Source organism: Lipotes vexillifer, unplaced genomic scaffold, assembly GCF_000442215.2.
Source record: "Lipotes vexillifer unplaced genomic scaffold, Lipotes_vexillifer_v1.1 scaffold664, whole genome shotgun sequence".
Lineage (NCBI taxonomy): Eukaryota > Metazoa > Chordata > Mammalia > Artiodactyla > Lipotidae > Lipotes > Lipotes vexillifer.
Window position 1 is genome coordinate 2,360,898 of NW_006782421.1, and position 13,524 is coordinate 2,374,421.

Consider the following 13,524-nt stretch of genomic DNA (forward strand, 5'->3'; position numbering starts at 1 on the left):
TAGGTTGTTAAAGATACTGAGTACAGTTCCCTGTATTGGCTTATAATTTTTAAATATTAGACATATGGTCTATGGGTGTCCATCTGCACCCTTGCCTTGGGCCTGACTATGTCATGGAGAAGCCTGGCTGAATGAACAGACGGCGACTTCCTGGGGCTGAGCTCTCTTTGCCACGGATAGGAAATGAAAAATTGTCATTTCAAAGCTGACATTAATCCATTTTCATTCTAGGGAAGCCCCTTAAGGGGACTTTTAGTTATGCAAATGCAGAGCAGAGCTACTCTTCTGAAATGAAGACGCCCGTGGCCCCGTGGCCCAGAAGCACCACTTTTGGCCAAATAATGGCAGTAGCTTTTGTTGTAGGCAGAAAGGCATCTCTTCAGATTCTCCTGGTATTCGTGGCCTTGGGTAGTCTCCACCCACATTCAGTAGAGCTTTTTTTTGTCCAAGGTTCACCTTATATGTAGCCTAACTTCCGTGCTTTCACTGTGCATTAAGATTCTCCCTCCACAGCCAATCCTGAGGGAGTCAACACTCAATCTTGAAAAAATACTTGTGAGAAAGGAGATAAGGAGGCACGGCACAACCTTTAAAAAATGACATAGCCATTGAGGATATGACATAAACTGGTTAGAACCAACTAGGCCCAAGATCTAAATAATACTCTTTTTATTTCTTCCAGTGATGCCAAATGTGCTTTAGAGTTTTCAGGGTTCTAAAACCGTAAAACATCCTTCGTGGGTTTCAGATATAAGACCACCTATTCTGAAGACAGGAGTGCTTTACTTAATGCTGATTGCACTACTGGGACTTATGCACCTGATACACGTTCAACATGGTTGACATTTGGTCTTATCACTCTGATCACAAGTGGTTCCTATTCCATTGACTCTGGGCCCCCCGACAGTAGGTCCAAGATAACAGGAGTTCTTTTGGAATTTGTCTTTATGGTTAGTGAGATAAGATTTAAATAGTAACAGCTTTATCAGGAATTGATCTCTCTCTGGTCTACCACATTATTCCTTTGTGCCTAAACTTCCTTTTGGTTTTAAAAGCCAGTGTGCAAATTGAGTGAAGGGTACAAAGGACCTCTCTGCACAATCTTTTTTTATTTTTTTTAACATCTTAATTGGAGTATAATTGCTTTACAATGGTGTGTTAGTTTCTGATTTATAACAAAGTGAATCAGTTATACATATACCTATGTTCCCATATCTCTTCCCTCTTGCATCTCCCTCCCTCCCACCCTCCCTATCCCACCCCTCTAGGTGCTCACAAAGCCCCGAGCTGATCTCCCTGTCTGCACAATCTTTACAACTTCCTCTGAATCTTTTTGTTGTTGTTGTTTTTAAGCCAATATACCTAAAAGAACGGAAAACAGGACTTCAAACAGACAGTTGTACACCTGTGTTCACAGCAGCACTAATCACAATAGTTGAAAGGTAGGAAAAATTCAAGTGACTATCAACAGATGAATGAAGACACAAAATGTGGTATATCCATACAATGAAATGCTATTCAGCCATAAAAGGAATGAAGTTCTGATGCATGCTACAACATGGATGAACCTTGAAAACATGCTAAGTGAAATAACCCAGTCACAAAATGAACAAATATTGTATGACTCCACTTACATGAAATATCTAGAGTAGGCAAATTCACAGAAACAGAAAGGAGATCAGAAGTTACCAGGGGCTGGGGAAGGAGGCGGGTGGGGAACTACTGCTAATGGTTGCAGAGCCTCCGTTTGGGATGATGAAATTTTGGAAATAGTGGTGATGGTTGTACAGTACTGTGTGTATAACTAATACCACTGAACTGCATGCTTACAGGGTAATTAAAAGTTGGAAGTTGAGGATCAAAACAAAATTGCAGGGCTTCCCTGGTGGCGCAGTGGTTAAGAATCCACCTGCCGATGCAGGGGACTCGGTTCGAGCCATGGTCCTGGAAGATCCCACATGCCGCGGAGAAACTAAGCCCGTGCGCCACAACTACTGAGCCTGTGCTCTAGAGCCCGCGAACCACAACTACTTAGCCACAACTTCAGTGCTGCAACTACTGAAGCCCACGTGCCTAGAGCCCGTGCTCCGCAACAAGAGAAGCCATGACAATGAGAAGACCACGCACTGCAACGAAGAGTAGCCCTGCTGGCCACAGCTAGAGAAAGCCTGCGTGCAGCAACAAAGACCCAAAGCAGCCAATAAATAAATAAACAAATAAATAAATAAATCTATTTTAAAAATTGCAGTAAGATATGCTAATGAAAGGTGAAAAAGATTAATTGGTTAAAACAATTTAACTCAACAATTATCTAGGTTTCTACTATGTAACAGAATGATGGATACAAAGATAAAAACATCGTTCCCAATCTTATATAGAGGAAATAGCAAGATGATAAAGCCTTTGCAATCTTCAAAGAGATGTCATTCAATTCTTTCAACATAGGAAATACTAAACTCCAAGTTAGGGACATTGTTTTATGTCCACTCAAAAAGTGACATTTCTCTGCATCTCAGGGGGCAGGATAAAACTAGATTCAAAAACAGTTGACACTGGATAAGCATCACCCTGTAGCACAATCCTAACTTTACAGATGTCCATGTTCACTCAGTATTTTTTTCTCACAAAAATACCTTTAAAAAACTCAACATGGTTCTTTTCTAGCATTTACTGCAGGTATCATCAAGGAGTGGTTCTCAAAGTGTAGTGCATGGATCAGCAACGCCCGCATCACCCGAGAGCTTGTTAGGAATTAAAATTCTTGGGCCTCACCTACTGGGTCAGGAACTCTGGGAGTGGGCCCAGAGATCCATGGTGGAGCAAGCCCCGCAGGTGATTCCCATGTGTGCTAAGTCAGAGATCCACTGGTCAAACACAACAAGGCACAGCCTTTCACCAAACCCGCCCAAATCAGAAAGAATCCAGGGGAAAAAGCCAACCGGTTGCAATGTACAAAATGTTTTCCCACTGCTTAAAAACAGGTTTAGAGAGAAAACATGATTTTGAAAGAAAGATGAAGATTATCTACGGCTTTTTGTTATAAACAGTAAAAGAATTGAAAAGAGACGTGATATTTTAAAGTATGAGTTTATTCTCCGGCTTTTCTTAAATACCCACAAATTAGTACTTTTCTTGCAGTTATATCCAGGAGCTGAAGATAATTTAAAATATGTACTTTTATAATACATCTAACACTTATAAGAGATAGAATGGAACGATATGAATTTTAAAGACGAGTTTTTCAGTGATTCAATAATAAGCATATGGAAATTGAAGATAATTACAGAAGTAACAATTGAACTCTAAAAACATAAATTATATAGAAATAAAGGGTAAAAGGTGTTTCGTTAAAAAAGCAAAAACAAAAACAGTGGCCCATCACCTCTCTTGCTGGTTAGTAACCTAATGAAAACAATAAGTCAATTTTTCTCTTATCCATATTAAAACAAAGTGGCTCTGTCCTTTTCATGCATGCCAGCTTTAGGTCTGAAATGGGAGCCAGGATTTTAGGTTCTGAACATATCATACATTTCACTGCCTTAGGATAATGGAGTCTTCTTTGTAACACTAAGGAATTGGTAATAAGTCTTAAGTTTGCTTGGACAGAAAAAACAAAAAAATGGATAAGCGGTTAATTAAGTCAAGTGGGATGTGGCCACTGGGACACAGTTACAAATGGCACCAAATCAGAACACACAAAAAGCTTAGTCTGAGCGTGAGCATGTTAAATAAAAAAACAAAGAAAAGGAGCATTTTAGATCTTTACAGCAACATATTTGGCCAAATAGTCTAGGTTTGGCAACTACAAGGTGAATGAGTCCCTAGAAAGATGAAGTAAAGGAGAAGCTAGATTCAAATTAATTCCAACTCAATTTACAAATTAACAATGCAAAGGATTTTATTTTCTATCCTTTTCATTCAAAAGAAAATTAAAATCATATTCTTACTGCTAGTGTGAACTTTTGATGTTTCTGAACTTGCCATATTTTTGGTTAGTTTTTAAAGATAGTGATAGTAGATGTTGTTATTAATGTGACCAAGACATTACATTTCCCAAGAATAAAATTAGATCAGTACGATCTTATTATTCACAATGACTCAGAAAAATAAAAATAGAGGTTCCACAATTGTCTCCAGCCCCTGGGATCATGAAATATGGCAATTTAGTGACCATTAAATGGAAAATGAATTATGAGAACTGCTGTTTCCAGAATGCCTTCCCCGCCTCTCCTTATTTGTATTTTTTAAAAAGTAGACCTTACACTTTCTTTATTTAAACATATTTAAAATATCCTAACATTGGTTTCTTTTCTATTTTCTCTGAAATCGAAATTTAAAATTTCTAAAATTTGCTCATAGTAAGTGATCTCAGACGTTTCTTTTGACAGTGAAACTACTTTTGTTTAATTCTGTTTGAAAAAAAATGTCAGCACTATGCCATTTACAGAGAGGGTGGCCTGAAGTCTCTTTTTTTGGTCATTTTTAATGCAGCTTAGGTTGTTATCTAGCACACATTATAATGGAACTGAAGTTCCTATAGGGAGAAAATGAATTTGGAGCGTTAATGATGTAATTAGACATGGAAGTTAAAGCCACAAAGGAGTCTTACCAAAATGACTTGGTGTATTAAACTATGTCAACACAATGTCAGTTGATTTAGTTCAACGACTGGTCAAGTCAAGGGAAGTGGGTAAAAATAAGCTACTGTGATTAAAACTAGTTTGACTCCAAAAATAAAAAGTCTATAGCCTACTTGATAGCTCTGTACACCATCTAGAGACTTTCTGACACGAAACTAAAATACAAATTCTTCACAAATCACAACTTTATCCCAAATGTTCTTATAGATTCTATGTTGCTTTTTAAATTCTACTAAACAATCAATAGCTTTACAACAAAATTTATTTACTTAAAAAACATTTAAATCACTATCCCACAAAATGTTTAGAAACACAGGTAACCATAGAAAGTAAACATGCACATACTGTTTTTTTTCTGTTAAGTAATTCAAACTTTAATGCAGAAAAAAATACATTACAGTCAAAATAAACCAATGAAAGTGATACAAATCATCTCACACTCACTGAATAAGCAGACATCAGAAGGACCATGCCCCATAATATATTCCTGGCAAAAACAAGATGACTGCTCTGAAAGAAGTTTGTACAACTCACAACAAATAGAGAACTGCAAGGATGACAACGTGGTGACCCCTTCTCAAGGCACTCAGGCTCACATACTGCTTTTTTATTATTATAATTTGGGTTGTTAGCTGAATGAAAACAAATAATAGCTTTAAAAGTTTTCAAATGATAGAAAAACATATTTAGGTAAGTTTTAACAATTTTTTGAGTACTCAGACAATAGAAATGTATTATATATTTTTGCACCAACTGCAAATGCAAAGTTAATAATGAAATCGAGGAATAGAAAGATCGAAAGAGACCTCAAATATATTGACTATCTTTTAAATTTTAGACAAAAGAGCTGAGAATAGAAAAAAAAAAAACCCAACATATACATCATAAAAATCTTTTTAAATATATGAGTTCTGATTTTAAATCTTTTCTGAAAGCATTAAGGGCATGGAGACCCTTATTGTAGATTTTGTATCATCTCCTCTTTGGCAATGAGGTGTGTAGTTTTGTTAACTAGAGACATCAGTGAGTTCAGTTTCTGAGACCATTTGTTTATTTTTATTTATTTATTTATTTGATCATTTTATTTTATTTTATTTTTTTTGCAGTACGCGGGCCTCTCACTGTTGTGGCCTCTCCCGGTGCGGAGCACAGGCTCCGGACGCGCAGGCTCAGCGGCCATGGCTCACGGGCCCAGCCGCTCCGCGGCACGTGGGATCCTCCCGGACCGGGGCACGAACCCGCCTCCCCTGCACTGGCAGGCGGACTCTCAACCACTGCGTCACCAGGGAAGGCCCTATTTTATTTTTTTAAACTTTTTATTTTATATTGGAGTAGAGCCAATTAACAATGTCGTGATAGTTTCAGGTGCACAGCAAAGCGACTCAGCCACACATATGCATGTGTCCACTCCCCCCAGACCCTCCTCCCATCCAGGCTGCCACATAACATTGAGCAGGGTTCCCTGTGCTATACAGTAGCTCCTTGCTGGTTAGCCGTTTTGAATATAGCAGTGTGCACATGTCAATCCCAAACTCCCTAGCTATCCCTTCCCTCCTCACTTCCCCGCTGGTAACCATAAGTTCGTTGAGACCAGTCATTTAAAAAATTATTTAAATCCTTGGGTCTCTGGAAATTGATGACTTCTGTTAACCTGTCTACTTTAGCAAAGATGGTCTTGCTAGCTACTAGATTTGAGAGAAAAGCCTCTGAGTCCTGCAAGAAAGACAAATTAAGACAAGATAATTTTAGACAATACAATTTTAGAAAAGCATTTTCTAAACTGTTTATTCAAGAATACGCAAGGCTAAAATTCATTAGTAATAGTTAGAAAGGGCTGATTTCCTGCATTAATGTACTTATTTTATTGTGAGTCTAGGGAATGATTAAAATGAGTACACTCAGAGTCAAGGATCAGTTTGAATCTCCCCAAAAACTTAATACTGTGGGTAAAGGACAAGAACCTGTTGCTAACAGCAACATGGTCTGCCTTCTACAATGTTTCCCCCTAAAAGGAAGAATTATACACGTTAGGGTTAGGGTTAGGGTTAGGGGTTTTTTGGGAAGTTGAGCTGTGTGAGTTCTTGGTCTGTTTTTGATATGAACTCCTTATCAGACACACTATTTGCAAATTTTTTTTCACATTCAGTATGCTTTCTTTTGGTTTTGTGCATGGTTGGCTTTGCTGTTGAAAACATTTTCGGTTGGATAGAGTCCTTTTGGTTTAGTTTGCTTCTGTTTCCCTTGCTTGAGGAGACCAATCCAAAAAAATATTGCTAAGATTGATGTCAAAGAGTGTACTTCCTGTGTTTTCTAATAGGAGTTTTCCGGCTTCAGGATTGAAGTGTTTGCAGGGCTGCATTTATTTTGAGGTTGTCTTTGTAGATGGTATGAGAAAGGAATCCAATGGTGACTCTTGTGCATGTAGCTGTCCACTTTTCCCAACACCATTTAGTGAAGAGGCTGTCTTTTCCCCATTGTATATTCTCACCTCTTTCGCCATAGATGAATTGATCATGGAAGCGTGGGTTTATTTCTGTGTTTTCAGTCATGTTCCTTGTATCTATGTTTATTTCGTTTGTGCCAATACCGTGCTGTCTTGATGATTCTCGGTTTGCAGTAGCGTTTGAAATCAGGCAACATATGGTGCGTCCAAATCTGTGCTCCTTCCTAAGATTTTGTTGACTCTTTAGGCTCTTTTGTGTTTCCACACACATTTTGGAATTTTTTGTTGTAGTTTTCTGAGAAAATCCACTGATATTTTGAGAGGAATGGCATCATATCTCTCAGTTGTCTTGGCGGTGTGGAAGCATTTTAACAATGTGAATTCTTCCGTTCCATGAGCACAGCATATCATTCCATTTGTTTGCGTCATCTGCATTTTCTTTCATCAGTGGCTTCCAGTTTTCTGAGTACAGATCTTTTACCGCCTGGGTTAGGTGTACTCCTAGGTATTTTATTTTTGTTAATGTCATTGTCCATGGGATTGTTTTCTTAATTTCTCATTCTGATAGTTGGTTGTGAGTGTATAGAAATGCAACCATTTTCTGTAGATTAATTTTGTATCCTGCAACTTAACTGTATTTTCTGATGAGTTCTACTTGGTTTTGGGTGTTGCCTTCAGCATTTTGTACACAGAGTGTCACGTCATCTACAAACAGTGAGAGTTTTACTTTTTCCTCTGCCATCAGATTTCTCTTATTTCTTTTTATTTAATTATGTTGAATGAAAGTGAGGAGTGTGGTCAGGGATAGAGTTATATGTCAACATATCTGGCCCTCTTCCCCTTCCTCCCTCTCCATCTCTCTGATGCCTCCAGGAAGAACAGGACTAGTCCAGGGTCACACATTATTCAGGAAGTTGAGCTGGACCATTGTTTTTCTGCCCCTCAGTCCTGTGCATAATTTTGCATGCTATCTGGACAACTTTGGCCAGGTGTCCCTTCAGATCTTTTCCTATTTTTAAAGGGATTGTTTCTGTTAGTGTTCTTTGTCTATTTGGAGACAAATCCTTTATTACATGTGTTTGCAAATATTTCTCTCCTAGTTCTTGACTTGTCTTTTGCATTTCTGAATAAGGTCTTTCACAGATTAGAAATCTTTAATTTTATCAAGTCCACAGTATTCCTTGTTTTTCTTTGTGGATTGCCTATTTGTGTTGTGTGTTAAGACTCAAAGCTCATGTCAATTTTCTGCTCTATTTTCTTTTATAATATCGAGAAGTTTGCATTTAAAATGTGTCTCTGAATAATTTTGAGTGATCTGGTGTAAGTTGCAAAGTTTGCATCTACATTCATTTCATCCCATAGGGTTTCCAATTCATTGTTCCTTAACTGTTGTGGAGACCGTATGGGATATTTGGTTCCATTTCAGACTGAATTTCCACAGTTTAATGGATTCAGCAGTTCTGCCAGCAGGGGGCGCTGTGTCCAGTGAACTGGAAATGAGGTGTGGCCTGCACTTCCCGCATTGAACACAGAGGGCGCTGAGCCCCCCGCACCCCCCCGCACCCCCCACCCCCGGCCTCTGACCCACGGCACGTCCGCCCTCCATGGTGGACTTGGCCGTGTGCACACCTGAAAGAGTTCTGTCTCCTCAGGTACCACCGGGGCTGCAGCTTTGGGACGCCGAGGGTTGGCATCTAAGCTGACAGGAAAAATTGTGCAGCAATTGGGGTGGGATCCCCTCTAAGGATCCGCACTGCTAGTAAAGGGTAAAGGGATGCACCTGTGGCACTATGATGGGTCCTGCACACTGTTCCCCCGGGGAGGAGTGTCCATTCACTCTTCCCTTTGGGGCATCTACTGGGGCCTCTGCTCGCTCACGTGGTCCCCAGGGCTGGTGGTCACCAGACTAAACGCCTACCTCGGTGATGATGACCAATGCAGTGTCCCCAGTGTTTGCATTTGCCTGTGTCCTCATCTGAGAGGCAAGCAGTCTCTAAGCTACACTGACCATGTGCATAGCCTCTCATTGCAACTGCATGTGTTTTTCTGTTTCTTTTCAGAACATTGGATTTTCGAGAGGGTTTTGGGGCCACAGGGATGTTAGGTCTTTCTCTGGCTCTGGGTTACGAGGAATGGTTTATCCAGTTTGTGTTGGGGTTTGTCTTTCCAGCTGTCTTTCTTGGTTTCGTTTTGTTAGTTATTTTTGGGCCACAGGAAGAGCTCAGCACTTCCTTTCTGTCTTCTGGCTGGGGTGTCACACTTAGTACAGCAGTGTGTACCCTGAGACTATGCACATACTTACTAAACGGGCTTCGTTTTGTACGTGACATCTTTAATCCACCAGGATTTCCCTTTCAAATATCAAAATGCTGTTTCAGATGAAAAAAAAATACAAGGATTCACCAGTCCCCTCTTAAGATATGTGGGCAGAAACAGCCACCTTTTGTACGATTTCATTGATAGGAAACACCCAGAATAGGTAAAGAAACAGAGAAAGAAAGAGGATTAGGGGTTGTCAGGGGCTGGGGAAGAGAGGAACGGGGAGAGCATGATTTCAATACAGGGTTTTACTGGGGGAAGGGGGAATGAAAGGGTCTGAAACTAGACAGTGGTGACGGTTGCACAGCACTGTGAATGTGCTTAATGCTCCGGAACTGCACAATTGAAAATTGAAAGAACATGAATTTTATTATTTTAAACTTAAAAACGAAGTGCTGAATACCATAAACCATGTGAAAGAAAACAACAAAATTACAAAAAATAAGAAATAGAAACAACAACAGGGCAAGGGAAGTAAAGTCCGGGCTGGGGAGCATGTTGGTGGTGTAGGTCGGGAGCAGACAGTGATGGTGGCTGCAGGGCCAGCTCCGCCCCTGGGGTGGCAGTTTCCAGAGATGGCTCTGGGTCTCCTGCAGGCGCACGTGCCGGCTCTCCCTGCTGGGCTGGTAAATCCTCGCCTGGTGCGGCGTCTTTGGCAGGCTATTCCTTAGGCTGGGATTTCCCTTTCTTTGGTCCCTGGTCCTGCACCTGCGGTTAACGCCTCCAGATAGAAAGGTCTGGGAGTTGGAACCAGGTTTAAGGTCCGGGGAAGTGCTGGAGCTGTGAGAGGAGAAAAGATGACCCACACGCCTGCCTTTCCGTGTGCGCTTCCGAGGACAGAACTCTACCCAGAGCTTCCCAGAGAATTCCCAGTCCAGGAACTCACAGCAGGATGTCCTCTCTGACGGCAGTCCATGGGATGGGTGGCCTCAGGCCAGCCTTGGCTCCGGGCCCAACCCCAGCCTCTGGGGACTCCCCCGCTGTGTGGCCCAGCACTCACCCCTCCCCACGCCCTCATGTGCACCCGCCCCCGGCCTGCTCACCCTTGTGCTCTGCCTGGGTGGGCTCCAGCTGCCTCAGGGGAAGGTGGACGCAGTGCTCCAGGTCAGAGCCGGGTGTGCTGAGCTCCGTGGAAGCCCGGGGCTGGAGCCTGGGGTACGGCCTGGGTGGCGTCTGGGCAGGAGGCCTTCCCCGTTTACTTCTGGGCCCCGGGTCCACGGAACCCTCCATGACCACACTCACCCAAGGCCTGCGCCGGCCCTCACGGGCAGTGTGGTGCCCCGGCCCCTCACTCGGGGAAACGGTGGGTCGGGTGTCCCTATGGATGAGCTCGTCGCCAATCTCCAGTGCGAGGCTCTGCAATGACAGTGACCAGCAGCTGGCCCGGCCTGGAGGTATCAGAGCCCTGCCCGGCCGTTATCACCGCCGCTGCTGCTGCCACTCAAACTTCTGCTCCCAGATCAGGCACAGACCTGTGTCTGCTCTCCTACCCGGGAGGAAAGAGATCCACCTAGAGGGCTTGGGATAGACCTCAGGCAGAAGCGCGCTGCCCTGGCTTTCCACGTCCCGCCCAGCCAGCTTTGACCCGAGGTGTGGATGTGACCGGTGCCCCCGGCCTCTGACCCCTCACCAGCCTTCTCTAGCGGCAGGCAGACCCAGCCCACAGAAGCCCCGACCTCCACACGTCCAGGGAGGGGGGCATAGGGCTACTTGGATGGGATCAGAGCGGCGGCCTGGCCTGGCCTGCCCTGGGCCTCCCAGTGTTACCTTTGGGTCCCTCTGGGCAGATGGCCAAAGGCGTCTGGGGTGAGACCTGACCCAATGCCTGCAGCGTCGGAAAATACTCTTTCTGGGGCCCTTCCTGAGGCCACGGCCTCGGGATATCAGGACACAGCACAACATGTCCATTTGAGCATCTCCAACCAAGTGAGCGGGGTAGGGGCCTCCTCTAGAAGTAGGCGCCTGGTCACCCAGGTTCCAATTCTGCTTGGCTCTATGGCTAGGGAAGTGAGGTCCCTTCCTGGGATCCCCTTACCCGGGCTTCCTCCTTACACACAGCTCCCCAAGGGCACCTCTGGGCTGCTGACAGCCCACCCCCACCCCTGCCACGTCCCTGCGCAGTGACACTAACATGGCCCACTCCACAGCCCCGGGGAGGCCTGGGTGCCGCCAGGGCCCCAGCTCTGCGGACAGAGCAGGGTTCAGACCCAGCTCCTCCTTGCCAGTGATGCAGCCCTGGACAAGCCACGTGCCTCTCAGGGCCTCCGCAGTCCCCCATCTGTGCAGTGGGGGTCATGCTGGCATCTACTTCCCAGAGGCCATCAGGTGTACAGACCCGGAAACACCGACAATGCCTGTAAAACCCGCGGGCTGGTATCACATGGAGCTCATGCACAGGCTTAGCAAAGGAAGGGTTCCATAAAGGGCCGGCGTAGCACAGAACACAACAGAACATGCCCGGCTCTGCTCTGGGATCTAGGGAGAGTCACTCCCCTTCCTGCCTGTTTCTGAGTCCCCACAGTGGGAGGATTGAACGTAAATAAAATTCAGACATCGCCCCGTCCGGCAACAACCTTCCAGGTCGTCTTGCTGCGTTTAGACTCAGGTCCCCGTGTCTCATCTTGGCCCTGGGGTGGGCTGCCCCCACCATGGTTCCCGCATTCGTGCCTCCTGGTCACACGTCCTCGTGTGATCCCTGCCCCTCCAGGCTGGATGGACCTGGCGCCTGGGTTCCAACGTGTGGACTGATTGATAGAAATCGTGTGACTTCTACTCATTCCCTGTCTCCTGTGTTCATTGTCTCTCTGTCTATTTCTCTCTGCCTATTTACGTTTCTGTCTGTCTCTATTTCTCTGTCCCTTCTCTCTCTGTCTCTTCTTTCTCTCTCTCTTTCTTGTATGTATGTATGTGTATGTTAGGGTCCAGGGCAGGTCACTTCTAAATAGGCCTTAATGACATATTGATTATTTTGAATTAATATTACTTAAGAAAAGACCCATGCAAAAGATCTCCTCTCTGTCTCCCTGCAAGTAGGAAAGAAATCTCTCCTGTGAAATGTACCCCACCTGGGGGCTGAGGCCTGAGGTGTGAGCCGGGAGGGCTGCAGTCGTGCTGGCCCCTGAAGATCAGTTCATTCTGGGAACCCTCTGTCGTGACTACTGAGGTGCCAGTTAGCTTTGCCATGACCAAAGCCACCTCCTCTCTCTGCCTGTTTACGAGAAAAGGCCTGAGTCTGAGCCACTCTAGATTCTCTAGATTTCATGGCACCAGGACTGAGCCCCACCCTCCCATCCTGCCAGACCCCTTGTACAAATGCCTTCACTTTAAGAGTTCTTTCACCTTGTCCAGAAAATAAACACCCCCCCCCCCATACCCAACAAACAAGCAGACAGATATCCAGCTGCTCTCCTTCTGCCTCAGCCGCTTAAGAGAATCACTCTCTTGGAAATACCTTAAGCTCAATGACATACCGCCGTCTCCCTTTCTCTGGCACCGTGCCATCCCTGGGTGAGCCCCGTCTTATGTGGGCATGACGGCACCACTCAGGTGAGCCGGAGACAGTACCCCAAAGTGGCCTGATGGTACCACCATACATTGAAAATGACCTACACACCAAATCGGCCATAAACATGGTGGTCCAGAGACCAGGGATGTGCATGTGCACCTCTGATGAAATGGTTGCCCCAGAGACCCCAGCATCTATCATCTCTACATTCTTCTGACCTTTGTTCTTCCTCTTTTCAGCTGATATCTTGCTAGATCGTTCATAGAGAAATTAGATCCCACCTGGCAAGAGCAGACTCGTCTTCCCAACACATGAGAAGAGAACAGGCACGGGCTCGCACCCATCTTATCCTCCACTGCCTGCCCGGCCCATCATGTCAGGAACATGTGTCCCTCCTCCTGTCAGAAGCCTAACTCCAGGGAAAGGACTTAGATGTAAAGGAAACCAGAATATTGTCTTGAGCTACGGACACTTCAAAAAACAAAGCAAAACCAAAACAAACAAATAAACACCCCCCGCCGCCCCCCAATAAAGCAGGTCTATGAAGGGCGTGCTGAGACTTCCCATTCTTCCCGGAAGCAGCAGATAACATGTCCCCCCTGCCGCTGCACCCCCCC